The sequence below is a fragment of the Sinocyclocheilus grahami genome, unplaced genomic scaffold (genome assembly GCF_001515645.1).
Source record: "Sinocyclocheilus grahami isolate Dianchi unplaced genomic scaffold, SAMN03320097.WGS_v1.1 scaffold222.1, whole genome shotgun sequence".
Taxonomy (NCBI): domain Eukaryota; kingdom Metazoa; phylum Chordata; class Actinopteri; order Cypriniformes; family Cyprinidae; genus Sinocyclocheilus; species Sinocyclocheilus grahami.
The window spans coordinates 57,569-66,366 of record NW_015505401.1 but is presented as its reverse complement, the minus strand read 5'-3'; the positions used below and the strand labels follow the sequence as shown (position 1 = coordinate 66,366).

The 8,798-nt window shown below is 38.4% G+C and overlaps 1 long non-coding RNA gene across 1 annotated transcript in view; it reads right to left on the bottom strand.

The window, feature by feature from the left end:
• Positions 1 to 1,295, bottom strand: part of LOC107596744 (uncharacterized) — a 2,494-nt gene extending 1,199 nt beyond the window's left edge. Inside the window, exon 1 of the long non-coding RNA XR_001610395.1 lies at positions 1,121 to 1,295. This is a non-coding gene — a long non-coding RNA (uncharacterized lncRNA). The remainder of the gene's footprint in view (positions 1 to 1,120) is intronic.
• Between the last annotated feature and the right edge of the window lie 7,503 nt (positions 1,296 to 8,798).

Below are 8,798 nucleotides of genomic sequence, written 5' to 3'. Positions count from 1 at the left end.
CGCAAAGACTTTCACCATTGGCTCTGGCTCCAGCCAATTGTTATTGACTTACATTTCAAAATAAAACTTTATAAATTAAACATTGTTTCTAGTTCATCTAAAATAAAATATGCTATATAAATAAATATTCTACGCGAATTACCCACAAGCTCTCCCACGAGCCATCCCAGCGCAGCGCAGGGGAAAGATTTTACTCTATCGCTTTGTTCTAAGCAATGGGGGTGTCCCGGGGCTCGAAATTCGCAGGGTAGGAGGGGGTAGTGACTCTGGGTGCAACTAAAAAGGTGCCATTGTCCGGTGAGGTCCGGTTGGGGAGTTACGGAACGATCTCATATATGGCATAATCTTATTAACTGTTTATCTCCTGAACTGCATCTTTCTTTACCACGCTATTCAGCGCCAATCCCGCTGTGCAGTCAATTTCACTGGTTAAGGTTAGGGTCAGGTGTGGGGTAGGTTTAGGGGTTAGCATTTTTGTAGCATAGTGTAGGAAATCAACACTTTAATTGACACAACCAATAAAATCTTTAGAATCAGCTGTGGGGCGGAGTTTGCACTGAAGTGGATTGGGGGGAAAAATTGCGCATGCGTGTCATGTGCCTGTCTGTCAACGGGAGGAAGCCACGCCCTATTTTGGAGCTCCCACCCCGTTTTGGAGTTCCCGCCCCCATTTGGAGATCTCCAGGCTGCAGTTATACCCTTCTCATGAGCTTTGTAAAAATCGATGGGTTTCAGAAAGGCGGGGCATAGAGGAGAAACAATAATGTACAGTATGTGGAAAATAATGTTTTTTGTTTTTTTACTTTAAACCGCATTTCATTACACCAAATACACAAAATAATGTTCTTTTTAGCAACATCATATGACCCCTTTAATGTAGTCAGTTTGACTCTATGCTCATATTAAAACTGTTAAACAAATAGCTGGTTATGCAAGTGTCTATCTATGGAGAGTGATATATTTCCTAAATGAAAGGAAATGTCTTTTTTATAATGTTAATCTCAGAGAGTGTCTGGGATCATGATGTCTGTCACCTTGCGAGAGATATGCTGGCTGAAAGCATGAAAGTGCATGCGGATATAACATGATGCACAAAAAACGCCATAAGACAATAACTCACCTCTAGAAAGAAAGTCGACAAATGCGAAGAAACCAACTTGTCAATCGAGAGTTACTTGTAACGCGATAACCAGGGATTGCTGGTTGATGTGAACGGTCGGACAGTCACGAGCCACGGCCGATGGAGGTCGCCATCATTGTTTCATAAGACGTCGGAAGGTACGTCATCACGTAAATGACGGAGACGTATGACCAAGTGGTCAAGGTTTGGCTGGTAAGCGTCAGATATGAATTATGTGAATTAAATTAATACAGTATACGTAATATCTGTAATTACCATGATCTGTTAGCCTCTGCTGGTTGATAGCAGAGGCTTCATCTTTCTCCATTGACGACCGTTCAAAAGTAACGTTAGCTGTGTATTCTGAGTTTGTGCTAAGTGTGACAAAACTTTGTAAGTGCCTTTGTAAGCTTCGATGTTTTTCTCTTTATTGTTGTACCTAAGTTAGACCCATTTTAAATTAAATTAAATTACATAAAACGTATTACATATTTAAAACTACGATAATTTATCAACACAGATATAAAGAAACAATTTCCAGCTTTGCCCTTTAAGTTGTTCGAAACGGAAATAGAAAGCCTTTATTGTGATTGTATACAACAAAATTTGGAAAGATGCTCCTGTTGGTGTCAAAGATACAAACATATAGCAATTTACAAAATAAAAAAAATAAACAATTAAGGATAAAAAGTAAAAAAATTAAATAAAAAATAGTTGGAGTGCAAATGCTCCCCTGTGGTGCATTTCAATATTGCACTATTGACTGACAACAGTGTATAAAATAAAGAAATAATTAGGTAAATATCACTTGTTTTTATATTTTCATTCTGCAGAATTTACAATGAAGTTGTATTTTTGTCCATTTGTGCTTTAGTGTTGCAGTTTAGTGAGCCTTTCTTTAGTTAGGCTTATAGTTATAGTAGGTGGCGTCAATTGGCTGTTTTTTGTGCATTTTGAATGAGTCATTGCTTCATTAATTCAACTGATTCATCCAGACACACTGATTTATTCAGAAGGGAAAAATTATGTGTTGCGAGACCTGCAAAGTGACTTTAGGAGTATTTTCAGAGCAAAGATGGCAGTCTCCAAATACAGCAGGTAAACAACTTCCACTGAAAATGTATCCACAAGAGTTTGTTGAAATTTGAATTTGAATTGAATTTTTTGTTCAGGAATCAATGAACCTCAACCAAAGAAATCAACCTATCATCACTTTTACTCAAATGAAGTCGACGTTTGAAACAAAGTATATTACTGATCTGTTTTGTTGTTAATAGGAAAATGTAATATTTGTCAGAACAAGTGTAACTCGAAACCCCATTTCCTCTAATTTCCAGCTCATTTCCTAATTTGCTCATGTATTTTGAATACATAAACTTTTCAAAAAGAAAAAAAAATCTGTCATTTTTAACATGTTTGTGATTCCATTTAATTTAATTTTTATGCTGTTACCTTATTTGTGTTTATTTGTTAAATGTCAATGAGAACTTTGTTTTGTATTTTTGGAACTCAATAAAATATAGGACTGAGATGAATGGGAATGCTATCCAAGTATTGTAGACTCCCAAAGAGAGAAATGATAAATATAATTCACAACATGGCTGTAATCTAAATATAGCACCCTCTGTAAATCATCATGAAGTCTTTCCTCTGAAACATGAAATGCTTCCTACTTTGAGTTTCAGCTGAGACTCACCCAAATCTGGCTAATAATTAGGAATTTGTTGATATGTAAAGTATAAATTGAACCTGCTATTGAGCTATGCTCTAGATTGAAAATCTATTTCAAATTTGGTAGATAATTGTTGTGTATTATGAATTTAATTCCTACCTCTTAGTCTAACATGTACATTACATAACTTGCATATATTTAAGATTATTTTACAGCGTGTCAGTATATAGCCTAGATATGAACTGTAATGTTTGCACCATCACCTATGGGTCACTCGTAGTAAACGCGCAGTTATGCCGTTTAATAGGCTATTATGTTCCATGTTGTAATACAACGTAATGCAAGTAGCCTAAAGGAAAACAAAAAATAAGTGTTGTCAATAGATCGCATCAGTAATTTAAGAACCAAACGTCTAGGCGAGATTCCCAGATAGTTATGATTTGCGTGCATAATATTAAATAAAATGTCAATTATTGATAAATGACCAAATATTAACACCTCGTTAAATAATAACGTAGGCTATTATCTTTAAACCGAACGACGCAGGTTGGCCCACAATTCAATTACATCATTGCTCATCATTTCAAAGTCGGCCATCTCGGGTTAGATTCAATATCTATATTCAATATCTAAAATGTAGCTCAAGTTGCAGGCATCAGCTCAGTAACCGAACATACACAGCATGGTCATTCCTCTCCTCCGTCTCCCCTCATCAGTGAACTTGGGTTGTGGCTATTGGGTACACAATGTACGACCATGCTTTTGATGTAAAACAACTGCGCAAGAGACAGATAGAAACAGGGGGGCGAAGAGAAGAAGAAGGGGGGACGTGAGTATCGTGTGGTGTTGCACAATGTTCATCTTCATGGGTCCTTCGCTTCGCGCAATGGACACGCAACATCCCTCCATTTATCGTTTCAGCTCGTTGCGCACACTTGTAAATTAACTGCTCCTTTTCTTGCGATACGTCCTCTCTTTGCAGCTCGGGTAAGTCATTTTTCATTTCGTGAAGCAGTTTGGAAATGCTTGTTGTTGTTTTCTCAGATCTCCGACGAGTTTTAGAGCTCATTTTCGGAGTGTAGTAGGCTACTCCCGTTGCTTAATAAAAATGTAATTTGAAACGGGACATTCATCTGTTGGGCCCTAGCGCATGAATACGCAACGACACTTTTTATCGTAAACATAAGCGCGTGCGGTATCGCTTATACTATGTGAGCTATTCAAATAATACTACAAGTAAACATCTCAAAATAGGCGATAATAGATTGGAAACCTGGGTCGCGGTTTCCCTATTCTATTTTTGACACTTTCCCCGACAACTTTATATCGATTCTGCCTTCGCGCTGTAGATAACAGATCGGATCGTATTGACTTTTCACTGGAAACACTTTCTTCAAATTCTATTCTATCTATAGCGAGGGGAACTGTAACTTATTACATGTCCCATCAATCAAGTCGTATTCACTCTGCATTGGCATGCTGTGCTTGTCTGCTCGAGCCAACTAAAGTATTATGGTCATGGACTCCTAATTATTCGCCCATATCTCTGTCATATTTTCATATAATGCTCTCGTTTTCTGCTATTTTTGGAGCACCCGGCTATATCTAGGTCATAGAGGAGCCTGTAGAATTGAAACAGCTTTATCCCTTTTGTATTTTCACATTTGTCAGATGGATTTGCGGGCAAATCACTGTCAATTCTCTTAGTTTGCCCAGAGAAGCCTTAAATCTTGTGAGGGAGAAAAGCTTTGATGAATGAAGGGCAGTGCTCAGTGATGTCATCTTGTTTTGCTACTTTAATGCACTTCAGACTACTGTAGCCTATGCTACTTTCACATTGCACCGATTAACAATATTTGACTGAATCTGCTTGACAAGTGAAACAGAGGAAGAGCTTAACAGGTCTGCTTAACTGACAAAAGCTGGTGTTAACCTGCGTATTGTTGTCTCGACATACATAAGAGGACAGAAGACCCCGTTGGGTTGAACAGTATAAGATAACCGTTTGTAATGAGATAACATACACAGACTGAAACATAGTGAAACCTAATAACTTTCTGGAGACTCATTGCACTTGACGCTGAAGGGTTGGATTGAGCATACATTGGGTAAAGATCAATTAAACTGACACTGTGAAGAAAATTTGGGGAAAGGAAAATGCTAATTATTTCTCGATGATGGGAACAGTGATTTTCGTTTAGTAGATTTTCGCGTGTATCAGCAAAACCAAAACAGATTTTTAAGGAAGAGCATATGGTTTTGATTTACAGGGAAACAGTGAATTATTTAACCACTTAGTGTGGTCTGCTTTGAAAATGCTTTAGAGATATATTTTAAAAGAGAGAGCTAATTATATACCGAAAGGAAAAATTATGAACAAAAGTAAATGAAATGGAAGGACAGGAAAAAGGCAGAGAATGGTGGGATAAAAACCTGCAGATGGAGGGAACATTGAAGCAGTATACAAGAAAATGAATAATTATGGTAAAGGTTGAAAAGTAGGCTTATGTCCCAGAGAGAGAAAGACCCTCAAACGTCCTTCTCACTTTGCATCTGAACTGTGCTACTAATAGCCACAGAGCTCCCTCTTCACACACACACATCATTGTACTTTGCTCTCTCTCCTCTCCTCGGGCCATTTTTCTTTTCAAGCGTTCCATTGGGATTGTTTTCTTAGCACCAAATCCTAAAGGAGGAGCTGAGAAGATTGCGCTCAGCAAGTGAAACGCTGCTGGATTTTATCTTCTTTATAAGAATTAGCAAAGACTGAAAGAGCCTGCAGTGGGTGTTACTTTTACTAGCTAGAAACGCTTGCTAAAGCACTTCACAAAATGATTCAAGATGGGAGATCAGGGTGGGGAACTTTACCTTGGTTAGGCGAGATTGTACAAGTGGATAGAAAGTTTGATATTGGAAGTGCTTTGACAGAGTCCAGTCAACAACCCTCAGATGGCTCGGGCTACCGATGCTGTGCTTTATTAGCGTGTTCCTCCCTGCAGCCTGGAGGTCAGCCGCTGGATTTTATGGGTCCCCTGTGCAAGTTAACGCACTGAGGTCATCATGAGGAATCTTCCATAGAATGACCTCACTCTGTGTGGGAAAGCACCTGCCTTTCAGACAACTCAAAACAGAGTTTCGGCCAGCTTTTCGCAGTTGCTGGGGATTTTTATGTGGGTATGTCCCAAGGGAACTGGTCTATAGGCGATTAAGATGTATCATGCTCTTCATGTACCGTATCATGTAGGTTAAAATATTTGTATTGTAGATTCTTTTTTTTTTTTAATCTATTTTTACATCCCTTCATTTTATCACATGCTTTCACTGTTTGTTTTTTTTTGCTCACTCAGATCTTATGTTCTCTTTATTACTGTCATTCTCACTTATCTTTTTGTACACTGAAAAATATGTAGTTGGAAGTCCTTCGTCTGCACCGAACCTTCATTTTGTCAGTTCTTATGACCAGCAAACAGTTACTGGAAAGACTAAAGCTAAATATATTCCTCCCATTTGTTTTATTTTTGCTCAAATGTCATGTCCCATGAGATTCTTCTAAAATCCTTGGATCATAGTACCATGTAGTGGTTACACAAAAAGAATAATAAATAAAATAAAACAATAAAATAAAAACCTTATTTACCATGACTCTTAGTGGCGTGTTATTTTAAAATGTTTGTCAAATTAAGTTCAAGCCTGTCAGAGCCATCATCTAATGAAGCCTGTCAGATTTCCTCAAATTTATAGCTACTCCAGACTGCCTTTGATTTAAAGGGTTAGTTCACCCAAAAATGAAAATTAGCCCATGAATTACTCACCCTCAAGCCATCCTAGGCATATAGGACTTCCTTCTTTCAGATGAATCCAATCAGAGTTATATTAAATGGGTCATATGTAGGGATGTAACGATTAACTGCGAGCCGGTTGAAAATCGATTCAAATATGTGACGATTCAAATCAGGTTGAGATGCTAAACAAATCGCGATTCATTTAGGGGTAGGAGTTTATATGAATGCATGTCTGAGGGGAACTTACTGTCTTTAGAAAAGTTTAGATGGTATTTTTTCTTTTCATCTTGCCTCTGTATAACGCATATTAAAGTTCATATGTGCAGCGCTGCTTTGTTTACAGCTGAAACCAGGAAACGCTTTAATCGCCACCTGCTGTCAGAGAGTGAATCTGCGTCTCATTCAGCTTTGCTGTTTCATGCATATATTTTTATTTATAGTTTCACAAAACTAAAGTCAAACCATTCTGTTTTTGCTTCAAATTAATCATCAGTGGCAAATTATTTAAATATAAAAAACGTACTTACAGGCTGTGAGTCAGAAGCGCCAGACTGTCCTTGCAAAGTTGGAACTGCCCAACTTTATAGAAACAGCCTTTGTGCCACAGACACATCGTAGGGTACTGGTTCAGGAAACAGTCCTCATCCTCCATAAAATGCGCTGGACACATCTGAATATTTGGGTTGAACTGTTCTGGAACAGTGTTGTAAATATAACTTAACAACTGATTTCTAGTTGTGTCCTCATTTGGAAGGCCAAACAAAGTAGTTTCGCTTTCACAACGAAACACACAGTGACTCCACAACATAGCAGCAGCAGCAACAGCAAGAATTAAAGTTACGCCTTTTTTTTTGCGTGAACATTTAGACGCTGTTATGCAAATCTTCCAACATCGTGACATAGACATGTGGGGGAGTGTTAGAATGAGCCGTTTTAGGTAGGAGTGGTTGACTCTTAACTTTTATAAAGAATATCTCTTTGGATTTGAGACTTTAGTTTTTGCAACTTTACAGATCTTCTTTATGCACCAAGAGCTTGTAACACTCCAAAGAGAAAGGAGAAATTGAAATCGCATCATATGATCTTCCAAGCTGTTAAATGGCAGTCATCAGGTGTTGCAATTCATCAGTCCAAAAGAAGTTAAATAAAGCGCATCCATCCATAAAAGAAAGTACCTCACACCGCTCCGGGGAGTGAACAAAGGCCTCCTGTAGCGAATCGATGCGTTTTTGTAAGAAAAATAACCATATTTAAAACGTAATAATCAATTTAATCTAGCTTGCGCTCACTGTTGTGCATGGAAGCAGCTCTGGCCGGATGACGTAGGACGTCGGTGTTGCGCATGCGCCACTCAGAAGTGACGAACGCAAAAGTGCAGGGGAGAGAACAAAACAAAACAACGGTCACAAATTAGAAGTAAAAAACAAAGATTTGTAAAGAAGAATGTTGGAGGATTTCGATACAAGCCAAGAGGAGACTGGTTTTCCTTTGCTAAAGTAAGGAAACTTTGCTTCCTTTGCTCCTGTAAACAAATGAGAATCACAGGCGCATGCGCAACTCCGACATCTTACGTCATCCTCCCGGAGCTGCTTCCGTGTACAACTGTTGGCGCAAGCTAGATTAAAGTGATTATTACGTTTTGAATATGGATATTTTTCTTACAAAAATGCATCGATTTGCTACAGGAGGCCTTTGTTCACCCCCTGGAGCGGTGTGAGGCACTTTTTTATTATGGATGGATGTGTTTTATTTCACTTCTTTTGGACTGATGAACTACAACACCCGCTGACTGCCATTAAACAGCTTGAAAGATCAAAATCAATTTTTAATATAACTCCTATTCGATTAATCTGACAGATGGAAGTCATATACGCCTAGGATGGCTTAAGGGTAAGTAAATAATCGGCTAATGCTCATTTTTGGGTGAACTATCCCTTTAATTTTACCGGATGTCCTTGAGTGACCTGAATGACTGAATATCTTCAAACATTTCCTGATGAATTCTGGTCAGCACATGTCCTCTCTTCCAACAGGCTCCATCAAAGCATTTGAGGAAGACTGACTCAAAGTCATTATTAACATCAGATGGACAATCGTATGCAGTTCAACCACAGACAGATAGCAAAGTACCACTTTCAGATAGAATAACGTCCTCTACCTTGCTGAAGCAGACATATTCACCTCCAGCTGCCCCTTCTCCACCTTCCTTATTACAACAGAACTC